This window comes from Ammospiza nelsoni, chromosome 28, assembly GCF_027579445.1.
Source record: "Ammospiza nelsoni isolate bAmmNel1 chromosome 28, bAmmNel1.pri, whole genome shotgun sequence".
Taxonomy (NCBI): Eukaryota; Metazoa; Chordata; class Aves; order Passeriformes; family Passerellidae; genus Ammospiza; species Ammospiza nelsoni.
Window position 1 is genome coordinate 4,051,091 of NC_080660.1, and position 14,834 is coordinate 4,065,924.

The 14,834-nt window shown below is 58.7% G+C and overlaps 2 pseudogenes; both read right to left on the reverse strand.

Moving 5' to 3' along the window:
• Positions 1–2,024: 2,024 nt before the first annotated feature.
• On the reverse strand, positions 2,025–6,168 carry LOC132084836 (Fc receptor-like protein 2; annotated as a pseudogene).
• Positions 6,169–8,149: 1,981 nt separating this feature from the next.
• On the reverse strand, positions 8,150–13,395 carry LOC132084837 (Fc receptor-like protein 2; annotated as a pseudogene).
• Positions 13,396–14,834: the final 1,439 nt, after the last annotated feature.

Consider the following 14,834-nt stretch of genomic DNA (forward strand, 5'->3'; position numbering starts at 1 on the left):
AGTGGCTGGGTGGGCCCATGGGTCTCAGCTCCTTCCCTGGGAGCCTCAGATTTTGGGTGATCCAGAGCCCAGCACAGCCCCCACAAGGCGTCGGCAGCCTGCGGGTCACCCAAAACAGATTCCGAGGGGTTCTGGGTCTGTGAAGCTCCTGGAGCAGAGGTGAGAATTCTGTGTGGGGACAAAGGCCTGCCAGTGGTTTGCCCAGCACTGCAAGAAGCACAAACTGCAAAGGCAGCCCAAGCATTGGCTCTGGGAGGGCCTTTGATGGTTTTCAGAGCAGGGCTGGCTGGAAACCACCCCCTGGGAGGGGCAGCTGTGATGGAACCAGCCCGGAAATGTGGCAATTGATCATTTGTTCCTCTTCGTAAGGGACAGAGGGAACCACAAAACTACTGCACAATCCACAAGATTCTGCTCAACATCCTGACCTGGACCCTACTTCTTTAACAAAACCTGCAGCCTTCTGGAACCTCATGGAAAGAATGTTTGGGTTTGGGATGTGTCTGCCAGATAAGAGGATGAAGTGTGGAAATACCAAGCAGGGGCCATGCCCACAGCTGTGTTGGACCTCTGTGGAGTGACCCGTGTGGATTCCAGGTTTCCCCAAAGCTTCTCCATCCCTGGCCTCCTCACCTGAGTGAAAGGCTCAGGGTTTGCAGGAATTGTGGTGTAAAGCCACCAGAGGTGCTGCTGTGGACCTGAGACCTGCCTGGGGTCAGGTGCTGACTTCCTTCCATTCGGGATCATGGAGAGCAGTCTCAGGTGTTGCTCAGGGCATGTGCCTGACTCCGGTGGTGGTGCCGGGAGTGATTGGTGGCCGTGAGTTTGCAAAAGGAGCGATTTCCCCTCCTGCCTCCCGTCCGAGGCTTCCATGGCCCCTGAGGGGATGGAGCTGGGCCGGGGCGCCCCCTGCTGGCCGGGAATGCTCCATGCAGCGCTCCCTGCTGGCTCCGGTTATAACTGCAAAAAAAAACAACAGCGCTGAGCGGGAGGGAAAGTTCTGGGTTTGTGTTGTTTGTTCTATTCTGGTTTATAAATTTCCCAGTAAAAAGCTGTTATTCATTCTCCAACACTTTGGTATCCCCATAATCTTGGAAATTAAAAGAAATTTAGAGATGGGTCTTCTTTCCATTCCAGGTACATTCTCACTTTCCTTGGCAAATATTTCTCATTTAAATGCGTTGCCAACTCCTGGGTTCCCGCTTGGATGCGACAGACACCCCAAGAAGGGACAGGATCAGGGACTTGGGCACCTCATGCTCTGCCTTTTAAGCCAGTTGGGCCACCAAGGGCCTTCTCATCAGATGGCACTTCTGGTCACCTGGCCACTCCGGAGCTGGCTTTGGTAGAGCATCACACTGTCCCCAGAGTGCCACAGCTGACAGACTGATGGAAAGATGGAGCCCTGTCTCACCAAATGCAGGACCTGACCCACCCCTGCAACACATAGGGGTGCGAGACAGAGGTGTGAAGACATTTTATGTGTGCAACATGAAACTTTTCCTGTCTCTGACACCCCACCATGTACCATGGCCTGAACCCGACTGCCCTGGCAAAAGGGGAGGCTCTGGAACCCCCACAGGGCCTTTGTGACATCCTCGTGTGGGGAACACAGCAGAGGAGGGGTTTGGGACAAGGGACAAGAGAATCCAGAACCTCCTGAAGGCCACTTTGGCCATCAGAGCAAGGAAGGTCCAGAGCCCTGCCAGGTTCTTCTGGTGGAGGAATCGTGCTTGGACGAGTGTTTGGGGTTTGTCCCTTTTTGGGTGCTTTCCCTGGAAATATTTCCTTGTGTGACCATTTGGAGTCTGAACCTTGTTGCTGTTGCTGTTGGTTTTATTCTCTCTCGTTGCTGTTTCAGGAAATTGTTCTTTCAGCCCTTTGGGATCCTTGTGCCCCCAGAGGGAGGCAGAGGGGCAGTTTTTACTGGCAGCACACACACGAGTGGGTGCCCATTGGTGGGGGCCCACAGTGTCCTCCCAGTGTCACAGCACATTCCCACAGATGTCACCGGGTTGCCGTGGTCACCCCTGGGGTCCCTGCAGCTCCGTGTAGGTCACCTGGGGATCCTGGAGTGTGGTGGCACGGGGCGACACTGCGAGAGACACGGGCTATGGGATCTGGGTGGGGTGGCACTCGTGGGTGATGTGTCCCTCTGCATTTGTCGCCCCCGTACTCACCCCCTGCCCTCTTGGTGACCATGACCTGGGTGTACAGCACCTCCCACTCCTCTGGGGGAGCCGGGGGATCCGGGAGGGTCCTGAGGGAATAAAGGGGATGTGGGGGAGGGGATGGGAGGTCTTGGGGGTTGGGGTAAAATGGGAGAATATGGTTTGAGCCCCCCACTCACCTTTCCTGCTGCTTCCTGGTGGCTGCAATGGAAGCAGGGGAGGAATGACTGTGGGGTGCAAGGGCCCTGAACCCTCTCAGGCTTCCTGGACCCCTTCAAGACCTCCAAGTATCCCTGAAGCTCCCCAGAATCTATGAGCCTCCCCAGTGTCCCTAAACAACTCACACTCAAGAACCCAAATCCCAGGAGGGACAGAGACTTCCCCAAAAACTCCCAGGGCCTTAGAAAGAATCCCCAACATTCCTGCAGGACCATCCAGCACCTCCTAAAACCCTACAAGACCTCTAGCCAAAGTCACAATTGTGGTGCTGTGGGTATTTCCCTATGGTTTCTCCAATTCTGTGGGCCTCTACAGCACCCTGGAACCTCCATGCCCCCATTGTCACCCACCCACACTGTGCCATCGGTGCCAGGTCACAATGACACCCACGAGCAGGAGCAGGAACAAAAGGGCCCCACTGACCCCTGCGGCCACTGCAAGAAACAGAGGGGGACACATCAGGGTCACCCACCACCCCAGGGGTCCTGTACTCCCTGGCGACCTCACTTGTGTCACCCCACCTGTGACCCAGGGTGAGCCAGCTGTCACCTCCAGGGCCAGCTCCTGACTGAGTGCCCAGAACACGCGGTGCCCGTCCTGTCCCAGCTGGTTGGTGGCCACGCACTGGTAGGTGCCCGAATGTCGCACATCGATGTCCCTGAGCTCCAGGAGGGGACTCCGGGCCACCTCCTGCCCGTTGTGCAGCCAGGTGAAGGTGACAGGGGCTGAGCCCACCTGCAGTGAGCAGCGCAGGGTCACGTTGTCACCTGCATGCACCTGGTGTTCCAGGGGGCCGGGAGTGATGGTGGCATTGGCCACGGGCACTGCGGGGACAGAGACAAGGTTGGCACTGGGCGAGGTGGGATGGGGGTGCTGTGGATGGGGTTATACCCAGCCCGAGTGTCCTGCTCACCCAGGACGGTGACATTCAGGGTGTCACTCTCAGCCATGCTGTTCCCATCACTGACCCGGCACCGGTACTGGCCGTTGTCATTGTCCCCAACGTGGCACAGCTCCAGGCGGGGGCCAGTGCCCAGCAGTGCCCCCGAGCCCTCCCGGTGCCAGGAGAAGGACAGGGGACCTGTCCCTATGGCCACCTCACAGCTCAGCACCAGTCGGTCCCCGAGTGCCACCTGTCCCCCAGGGGGCTGCGCTGACAGGGACACCCCTGAGGGCGGGACCCCTGCAGGAGAGTGGGACAGCAAGGGACAGTGAGGGACCCGGGGGGGTGTCAAGGAGGGGCAGGGGAATTCCAGTGAGGGAGAGGGGGTGCCGAGATTGGGGGAGGGGGGCTTAGAAAGGAACCCCGAGAGATGATAAGGGGGTCAGGGAGGGAACACCTGGAGATGGAGGTGGGCAACACCAGGAAGGGTACTGGGAACTTGGGAGGGGATGGTGAGACTTGGGCAATGTGCAGAGACCTGAGAGAGGGGTGGAGGGACCCAGGGATGAGGGAGGGGACCCAACGAAGGATGGAGGGAAACACAAGCCAGGAATGGGGGGACCTTAGGAGCAACCCGGGTCAGGGATGGCAGGACACAGAAAATGCACCAGGGAAGGATGAGGGTACCCATGTACGGGCTGGGGGTTTCGGGGAGAGACCCGAGAGAGGATGGGGGGAGCCAGGGGAGGATCTGGAAAAGTTTGGGTGCCCCAGAGCCGGTGTCAGGGAGGGCTGGAGGGTGCCAGTCAGTGTGGGGGATCCGAGGCATCTGTGGGGTATGGGGAGGGATGTGAGAATGGGGATGGGGAGAATGGGGTAGTAATGGAGGTACCCAGGCGGGGCACCCGAGGAGGCAGCGAGCGCTCCCCGTGCCCATCCCCACACTCACTGCACACCGTGACGAGGAGCCGGTTGCTGCTCTTCCGCACGGACCCCCCCTGGGAGCGCACCTCACAGCCATAATTCCCTGAGTGGGAGACCCTCACAGCGGGCACCAGCAGCTGCGGGGACCCCTGCGAGTCCCCCAGCACCTTCCCTGTCCCGGTAGAACACGTGCAGGAGGGGGGCTCAGGGCCGCAGGGGGCTGGGGGTGCTGAGGCAGCTGAGATTCAGGGGGGACCTCACGGTGAGCTCGCGGGGACCCTCCAGCTCTGGGACCGAGAAGAGCTCTGGGAAGGAGAGGAGAGGTGAGGACTGTGAGTCTGAGTGCACTGGGAATGGGGTTTGGGAGTGTCCAGATATTGCAGTTCCAGCCGTGTGGGTGCTCACCATGCACTGTCATTGTCACTGCTGCTGACTGTGACTGCCAGGACACCACCAAGCCCTCACATCGGTAGCGGCCGCTGTGGTGCAGCTGCAGAGGTGAAAGGGACAGCACAGTCCCCTTGAGGGACCTCCTGAGATCCTTCTTGTCCTGATAAAATTGCACCCTGGTGAGATGGTTTTCCTGCCGGCACCGGCAGCGCAGTGTCAAGGTGTCCCCCTCCAGCAGTGCCTGTGCTGGCACCTGCAGCACCAGCTGGTCTGTGGGACAGGAAGGTCACATCTCACTGATGAGACTGTTCTGAGGTGGGTGCCCATAGCACGGGGACATGCGGGTGCTCTGGGGTGCTCTGGGATGCACTGGGATGTCCCTGTGTGCAGGGCACAGGCTCTTGTCACACGAGGGGTGTGAGGCCATCCACGGAATGGAGCCCACCCTGACCGCTCTGGGGCCCCCATGATCATTAAAAGTCTCCCCTCACCATCTAAGACTGTCAAGGTGGGGCTGCGCCCAGTGCCGGGTCTGTCACACCAGTAGGTGCCACTCTCGGTGACAGTGAGGCGGTCCTGTCCCTCCTGCCTCCAACGCTTCCGGTCCTTGTACCAGGTGGTGGCACCGGCAGTCCCTGAGCCCTGGCAGGTCAGTGTCACCCGGTCCCACACTACTGCTGGCCTCCAGGAGGTTTCCACCAGGAGCTGGGTGGTCTGGGCACCTGCGGGTGACAGGGGACACCAGCCTGCCAGGGCCAGTGTGGGGCTGGGCACAGCAGGGAGGGGCCATGGCATCCCCTGAGGACTCACCAGCGAGGCCGAGGGTCTGGACTGGAAGGGAGAAGGGACAGGGCTCAGTGGGGGTGTCACCATGGGGACAGAGGCACACGGGGCACAGAGTGTGGTGGCTGTCCCTAAAGTGTCCCCGTGGGGACAGATGCTCTTGTGGGTAAGTGTGTGGGTCGTCCCCAAAAGTCTGGACAGGCAGGGGGACATGTCTGTGTCACAGCCACCCGTGTACCACATCTATGTGGCACAGACACCTTGGGAACAGGGACGCCAAGGCCACCCCGGGTTGAGGCAGAACATGGGGACATTGAGAACACCTCAGGCATGAGGACACCACGGACACAGCCCATGCTGGCCCACGTCCCCCCCACCAACTCATGATCCCATCTCCGTGATCCCATGCCCATGGCCACATCCTCACTGTTCTTGTCCCTGCATCCCAGTTCCCTTGTCCCTATCCCCGGATCTGCCTGAGCCCAAAGGTGCTACTTCCCACATTCCTGTCTCCACATCCCCATCCCCATCACCAAATTCCCGACCCTCTTCCTGTCCCCAAAGCCACCCTACATCCTGAGTCACAGCCAGTTCCACTGTGGGTAACATGGACTGGCACTGCTGGCAATGGGGGCCTCAGGGGACCCCACAGACCCCTGTGCCCCCTTCCCTCCCCATCCTCAGGGTGTCAGGCCCGTGCCAAGGCACTCACCCCACAGGAGCAGCGCCACCTTCCCGGCCATCCCGGTGTCTCCAGCCATGTGCACTGGCTGTCACTCGCTGCTGTGGCCACCGCTCCCCTGGCTGGCGGCTCTTCGGATGAAGGGGAAGGAAGCGAGGTCACTTCTTGACCTCGTGCGTAGGTGGCCCTTGGTGGGGGCAGGGTGGGGACAGGCTGGGGAGAGGCTGGGGACAGGGTGGGTGGGACAAAATGGGTCATGGGGTTCCCAGGAGTTGGGAATTTGGTGGTTTTGGGGAGGCAGGAATGGGGTCATTGGTAAATGGGGTCCTGAGGAGGGGGGATATCCAGCAATGGGGGTGCCATTGGAATGAGCGTCTCCATACCTGGGGGGACTGAGGGATGGGAGTCCCGGGTGAATGTGGGCTCCAAGGATTTGAGTTCATGGGATGGGAGATTCGTGGGTCCTAGGAAGATTTCAGGGGCTGGAATGAAGAAGGGGTTCTTTGGGAATGGGGTGCTGGGCCATGTAGATCCTAAGGAATGTCAGTGTTGGGATGGGGGCTGCAGAGAGAATGGGACATAAGGAATGGAGGTCCCATGTTTCCATTCCCGGGGGAATGGGGGTGGCAGGGATGGGCAGTGACTGGGTGAGCCCATGGGTTGCAGCTCCTTCCCTGGGTACTTCAGATTTTGGGGTGATCCAGAGCCAGCATCACCCCCACATGGTGCCGGTGTCCAGGGTGTCACCCCAGACAGATTCTGAGCTGCTCTGGGTCTGTGTCCCCCAGCCTCCAGTGATTTTTCCCTCTCTTTATTCCATTTCCATCATTTTACCCCTCAATTTCACAACCCCCCATTTCGTGCCTTGATGGTCCTTGGGGGCACCTGGAGCAGAGAACAGGCTGGGGGAAGGCTAGGGTGGGGGAAGCAGGGGTGAGGGGACTGCAGGGAGGGCTGGGGAGGCTGTGGGGGATGGGGGAGTGCAGCTTTTACCCCCCAACACTTTAAGTTTCTGTCTCCTGCAGAAGAAGGAAAAGGCCATTTGAAATCTTTCTCACATTGGGGGGAAGGGTTCTGTCCTTAAGGGGCAGATCCAGGGGGCTCCTGTCCCGGGGGGATCCTGTCCCAGGGGGGACACATGCTCTGGAAGAGGGTCTGGTCATGGAGCTTGGCAGCTTTGGGGGGGTCCAGACTTCTCCATTCTTGCTCGTCCCCTGCTGGATCTGAGCCAGCAAGAGCAGCTGGGGAATGGAACCCAGAGCAGGAAGGAGGCCCCAAACTCCTGCTCCTTGAAGCCAGTGGCCATCCAAGGGTGGGGCCCAGCCATGGCCCAGCCCCACTGCACAGGGATGGCCATTGCCCAGTCCTGCTCTAGCCAGCCCCAGGTGGCAGCCAGGACCTGAGGGTCCCCATTGTCCCCTTGGCTTTGATTCTGGCAGCTTTAGAGCTGCTGCAGAGGTGAGAATTCTGTGGGGGCGGAAAAGGGCTGCCTGTGGTTTGCTCAGCCCTGCAAGAAGCACAAAACCCAAAGGGAGCCCAAGCAGTGGCTCTGTGAGGGTCTTTGATGGTTTTCAGAGCAGGGCTGGCTGGAAACTGCCCCTGCAGGGGCAGCTGTGGGGGAACCAGCCTGGAAATTCAGCAATTGATCATGTGTTGCTCTTGGTAAGGGACTGAGAGAACGTCAAAATTACTGAAAATCGCACAACAATATGCCAACAACCTTCCTGGGAACCTCCTTCTTGAAGAAAATCTGCAGCCTTGAGGAACCTCATGGAAAGAATGCTTAGATTCTGACTTTGTCCACAAAAATAGAGAAAAAAGTGTGGAAGTATCGGTCAGTGGCTCTACCCGTGGCCGTGGTGGGGCTGTGGGGAGTGATCCTGTGTGGATTCCAGGTGTCTCCAAAGCTGCTCCATCCCTGCCCACCTCACCTGAGGGAAAGGCTGAGGGTTTGCAGGAATTGTGGTGTAAAGCCACCAGAGGCTCTGCTGTGGACCTGAGATCTGCCTGGGGTCAGGTGCTGCCTTCCTTCCATTGGGGATCATGGAGAGCAGTCTCAGGTGTTGTGCAGGGCGTGTGCCTGGCCCTGGGACACTGCTACACCGCCACTGGGCGCTGGGATCCAACCTGCTGCCTTGGCGGCTTCTGGCCATTGCCGGTGGTGGTGCTGGGACCGATTGGTGCCCGTGAGTTTGCCAAAGGAGCGATTTCCCCTCCTGCCTCCCGTCCGAGGCCGCCGTGGCCCCTGAGGGGATGGAGCTGGACGGGGGCGCCCCCTGCTGGCCTGAAATGCTCCATGCAGCGCCCCCTGCTGGCCGGGAGTTTTCTCTGCGGCGCCCCTGCTGGCCACGGTTATAACTGCCAGAAAAATTAACAGCGCTGAGCGGGAGGGAAATTTCTGGGTTTGTGTTGTTTGTTCTTTTCTGGTTTATAAATTTCCCAGAAAAGAGCTGTTATTCCTTTTCCTACACTTTGGCCTGGAAGCCAGAACATCTTTGAAATTAAAAAGAGTTTCTGAGATGGGTTTCTTTCCATTCCAGGAAGTTTTCCCAGTTTCCTTGGCAGATATTTCTCATTTAAATGAGTTGCCAACTACTGTGTTCCAGCGTGGATGCAACAGACACCCCATGAGCAGATAGGGTCAGGGTCTTGGCTACCTCATTCTCTGCCTTTTAAGCCAGTTGTGTCACCAAGGGTCCTCTCCCCAGGTGACACTTCTGGTCACCTGGTTACTCAGGAGCTGGCTTTGTCAAAGTGTCACGCTGTCCCCAGTGTGCCATGGCTGACAGATGATGGACAGACGGGGCTCTGTCTCACTGAAAGCAAGGTCTGACCAACCCCTGCCACACACATCTGTTCCAAAATGTCTCCAGACTTCAAATTTTTCCTGTCTTTGAAACCTCACCCTTTGCCATGGCCTGATCCCAAATGCCCTGGACAAATGGGAGGCTCAGGAACATCCTCAAGGCCTTTGTTAGATCCTGGTGTCGGGAACATGGCAGAGGAGGGGTTTGGGACAGGGGACAAGAGAATCCAGAGCGTCCTGAAGGCCACTTTGGCCATCAGAGCAAGGAAGGTCCAGGGCTCTGCCAGATTCCTCTGGTGGAGGAAACATGATGCGGGGGAAGTGTTCGGGGATTGTTCTTTGTTGGTGGCTTTCCCTGGAAATCGTTCCTTGTGTGACAATTTTGAGTCTGAACCTTGTTGCTGTTGGTTTTGTTCTTTCATTGCTGATTCAGGAACTGTAAGACTTTTTGGATCTTTGTGCCTCCATGGGGAGCGGTAGGGAAAGGGGCAGCAGCCCCTGGCTTTTAGTGGCAATCCAGAACTGGAGAATCCCATTTTTAAAGCTCAACAAAGCTGAACAAACACCATCGCTGCCAGTTTAACCAAAAAGCTGCATTTTGGACTAAATAAGAAGGAAATGGGGCCAGTGTCCCCTGGCACTGGGAGGAGCCTGGGGAGCCATGGGTGTACTGGGAGCACTGGGAGGGGGAAAGGGGAGCACTGGGTGCCCTGTGCAGCCTCCCCTGACTCATGGTCATCACCCCAGGCAGGATGGGCCAAAACGGGAGCCATGGGACGGGGACTCCCAGTGTCCCACATTGTCACAGCACGTTCCCATGGATGTCACTGGTGTCCTGCAGTCGCCTGTGTGGTCCTGGCAGCTCTGCGTGGGTCACCTGGGGGTCCTTGGGGGGGACAGGAAGAGACACCTGGCTTGGTGTGACACCCATGGATGACATGCCCATGTCCCCACCCATCCCCCATAGTCACACCCTGCCCCCTCATGTCCAGCCCCTTCCCTCACCTCCAGGGGATAAGGGTGTTCTGGTGGGCCCTATGGGGATAGGGGGCGTCTGAGGCGTGTCTGGGGAGGGGGTCAGGCAGAGTCATGGCTGGAACTCCCCACTCACCTGTCCTGGGATTTCCTGAGAGCTGCAAGAAAAAGAGGATGGGGGGATAATTGGATCCCCTGGGCCCCAACCCCACCTGGGACCTTTAAATGCCCACTGGAGCCCTGAGCCCCCACCAGACACTGATTTCTACTGGACTGCCAGGCCCCTGCACCCCAAAGCACCCCTGAGGAGCCCCAGAACACCTGAGGCACCCAGGTACTCCAACCCCCTCCCAAGGAACCCTGAACCCCTGAGCACCCCTCAAGCCTCAAGGAACCCCAAGAATGGAATGCAGGGAAGCCTCCAAACTGCTCCAGGATCCCTGAGGAGCTCTCAACATCCCTGCACAACTCTCCAACGCCTCCGTAAATGCCCCCAGGAGATCCCAGTGACACCCCAATATTCCTCAAGGCCCTTCCTGGGACAGACCAGAACCCTCCAAAAAGCCCCTAAACCTGTGAGCACCCTAAGCAAAGGTCATTGGGGGCTCAGTTTCCACCAGCTCAGGGGCTTTGGGTGATGCCCCAACGGCCCCCCCAGTGTGTGGGGCTTCCCCCTAGTTCCTGTAGGACCTCGTTCTCCCCGCATTGTCACTCACCCTGGTGGTACCACAAGTGACAGCCCCCGATGACAGCCAGGAGCAGGAGCAGGAACAGGAGAGTCCTGCCGACATTCACAGCCACTGATGGGGACAGAAGGGGACACATTGGGGTCACCCTGAACTGCAGGGGCCTTGAACACCCCAGTAACCCTGTGCGACCCCACCTGTGACCCAGTGTGAGCCAGCTGTCACCTCCAGGGACAGCTCTGGGCTGAGTGCCTGGAACACGCGGTGCATGTCCTGTCCCAGCTGGTTGGGGGCCACGCACTGGTAGGTGCCTGAATATCCCACATCGACGGCTCTGAGCTCCAGGAGGGGATCCTGGGCCACCTCCTGCCCATTGTGCAGCCAGGTGAAGGTGACAGGGGCTGAACCCACCTGCAGTGAGCAGCGCAGGGTCACATTGTCACCTGCACGCACCTGGTGTGACAGGGGACTGAGGGTGATGGTGACATTGGCCACAGGCACTGTGGGGACAGAGACAGGGCTGGCATCTCGCTAGGTGAGAAGGGGGTGCTGTGGGTGGGGTCATCCCCAACCCGAGGGTCCCGCTCACCCAGGACGGTGACATTCAGGGGATCACTCTCGGCCACGCTGTCCCCGTCACTGACCCGGCACCGGTACTGGTCGCTGTCATTGTCCCCAACGTGGTGCAGCTCCAGGTGGCAGCTGGTGCCCAGCAGTGCTCCTGAGCCCTCCCGGTGCCAGGAGAAGGACAGGGGACCTGTCCTCACAGCCACCTCACAGCTCAGCACTAGGCTGTCCCCCAGTGTCACCTGTCCCCCGGGTGGCTGCGCTGACAGGGACACCCCTGAGAGTGGGACACCTGTGGATGGGCACAGAAGGGATTGGGGACCCAGGAAGGATGGGAGACACGGGAGGGAAAGGAAAGGATTGGAGGGGAGCAGAGAGGATTCCAGTGAGCAGAAGGGGACCCTGGGAGGCAGGTTGGGACCCAGGGACAATGGTGAGACCCCATGGAAATGTGCAGAGAGCCAGGCAGGAACCACAAGAGAGACTGAGGAGACTCAGGGAATGATTTGGGGTTTATAGATAGGCCGGAGGACCCATGGAAGGAAGGGAGAGCAGAGGGTGGAGCAGGGACCTTGGAAAGGGTGGGGAATCCAGGAAGGAATGGGAAGGACAAAGAGAGGGATGAGGGATCAGGAGGGGGAACTGGGCAATCATGGGGGAAACCAAGAGAGACTTTTTGGGTGACCCAGGGAGGAGTAAAGAGAGGGATGAAGGATTCAGGCAGTGATAGGAAATCCTTGAAGGATGTCAGGCTTCCCTGTCCCCATCGTTGCACTCACTGTGTACTGTCACTGTAACCTTCTTTGACACCCTCCACTTTGACACCACTTTGCTTACCCGGCCCTCACAGTGCTAGTTGCTGCTGAGGTGCTGCTGCAGAGGGGACAGGGACAGGTCGGTGCCATCATGGAGCTCCTCCAGTTTCTTTCCCTCATGGTAACATGACACCGAGGTGACCGTGTTGTTCTGCCAGCTTCCGCAGCGCAGTGTCACCGTGTCCCCCTCCAGCAGCGTCCGTGCTGGCACCTGCAACACCAGCCCTTCTAGGGGACAGAGGGGTCCTGTCGCACCTGATGGCACTGAGACCCCCCATTGGGTGCACCAGGGGTCCCCAATTCCAACAGGGTTCCCCCACAGTGGGATGTTCTGGGTTGTCACCAGAGCAGGGGACAGCCTCTGGCCACACAGGAGGTGACCCATGGAGCGGAGACCATCCAGAGCCCTTGGGGTCCCCGCAGGTTCCTGGCTGGGGACACCTGAAGCCCCCTCACCATCTAAGACTCTCACAGTAGGGCGAAGCCCGGTGCCAGGTCTGTCACAGGTGTAGGTGCCACTCTCAGTGACAGTGAGGCAGTCAGGTCCCTCCTGCCCCCAGCGCCGTCCATCCTTCTACCAGGTGGTGGCAATGGCAGTCCAAAAGCCCTGGCAGGTGAGTGTCACCCGGTCCCACCACACCGCCGGCCTCCAGGGGTTCTACACCAGGAGCTGGGTGGTCTGAGCACCTGTGGGTGACAGGGGACACCAGCCTGCCAGGGCCAGTGTGGGGCTGGGGACAGCAGGGTGGGGCCATGGCATCCCCCGAGAACTCACCAGCGAGGCTGAGGGTCTGGGCTGGAAGGGAGAAGGGACAGGGCTGAGTGGGGGTGGCACTGCATGGAAAACAGCACAGGGGCAAGGGGTGTGGGGGCTGTCCCCAAACTGTCCCTTTGGGGAAAGCAGTTCTTGTAGGAAAGTGTGTCAGAGTGGTCCCCAAAAGATTTGGAGAGGCAGGGGAACATGTCTGTGTCACAGCCACCTGTGCACCACATCCCTGTGGCACAGACACCTTGGGACCATGGACACTGAGGCCATCGTGGGCTGAGGCAGAACATGGGGACACAGTGGACACCCCGAGCATGAGGACACCACGGACACAGAACATGCTGGCCCAGGGGCTGCCCACCAGCTCATGATCCCATCGCCACGATCCCATCCCCATGGCCACATCCTCACTGTTCTTGTCCCTTTCTGTCCCTGCATCCCAGTTCCCTTGTCCCTATTCCCAAAGCTACGTGAGCCCAAAGGTGCCAGTCCCCACATTCCTGTCCTGCCATCCCCAAATTCCTTCTCCCTCTTCCTGTCCCCAAAGTCACCCTACATCCCCAGTCACACCAAGGTCCACTGTGGGCAACATGGACTGGCACTGCTGGCATTGGGGACCTCAGGGGACCCTGCAGCCCCCCTGTGCCTCCTCCCCTCCCCATCCCTGGGGTGTTTGGCCCGTGCCCAGGGCACTCACACCACAGGAGCAGCGCCACCTTCCCGGCCATCCCTGTGTCCCCAGCCATGTGCACTGGCTGTCACTCGCTGCTGTGGCCACCACTCCCCTGGCTGGTGGCTCTTCGGATGAAGGGGAAGGAAGCGAGGTCACGTCCGTCCCCAAGTGTAGGTGGCCCTTGGTGGGGGCAGGGTGCCCACAAGCTGGGCACCGGCTGGAGATAAGGCTGCATAATCTGGGGACATGGTGGCGGATGCTTTTGCCAGGAGTGGGGGGCTCAGGGGATGTGGGGAACCAAGGATGGGTGTCCAGGAGAATGGGGTCAAGGGGAATTGGGGTCTCCATGCCTGGGGGCATTCAGGGATGGGGGTGCTGTGGGATCAGGGTCCCCAGGGATTTGGGGTCATGGCATGTGGGTGCCAGGGTTGGGGGTGCAGGGGGAAAAAGGGGACCCTCGGGAATAAGGGTTCTGGGGGAAGAAGCAGCCCATGGGATGGAATCAAGGCAATGGTGGTGCTGGGCACTGGCAGTCCTGGGATGGGGGTCCCTGGGGCGGAGAGACCAAGGCAATGTTGGTCTCATGTTTGGGGTTCCCAGGAGAATGGGGATGTCAGGGATGGGGAATGGCTGGGTGGGCACAGAGGTCACAGATCCTTCCCTGGCTTCCTCAGATTGTGGGGTGGCTCAGAGCCCAGCACAGCCCCCACCCTGGGCCACCCCAGGGCTGTCTGGGGATGCTCTGGGGCTCTGCCCAACTCACCCCTGGGTCAGGTCCCCCAGTTTCCTGACTCAGCCATCCCAGGCAACACCTGATGCCCTATTGGTTCAGAAAAAATTACACATCTGTAGAATAAAAGCAAAAATCTTTCCCACATCATTTTCCCCCTAATATGGAACATACTCAGCAAAAATCAAACCGACAAGGTATAAAATGCTCAGGTTTGTAGAATTCTTTTAAAAGTTTCTCACTCAACAAGTCACTCACAGTAAAAACACAAAAAAATCACAATGAAATGACTCTTTTTGGTTCCCTGTAGGAGCCCATTGGTGCATTTCCCAGCAGTGTTTTCTTGTGGATAAAAGAGAGTGTGGAATCTCCCTGACTGTCCAACAGCTCCATGTGATTGTTCCCTGCCTGCTGGGCAGCAACCCAGCCCTGAAGGAAGCCTTTTCTTGGACCATATTTAGGAACTCTCCTCATTTTGCTCATTCCCACCCTGAAACTTGATTGACTTCCATTGAAGGAAGGGAGGAAGCTCTGTCCATCCTTGGGACAGTGCACAGGAATCTGTGGAAATGCCTGTGTGTGCCTCAGGGTCTGATTACCTGGTAAATCCACTCCAGCCTGGCCTGAATTCCCCTGCCTTGGCACTCCCCGCTCCTGCTGCGACACTCCTGCTCCCCAGCCCCTTGTGCGCAGCTCCTGCTCAGTATTTCCAGACTTTTCCCTCTCCTCTGGTGTGCACATCCAGAACCCAAAAATTCTTTCTG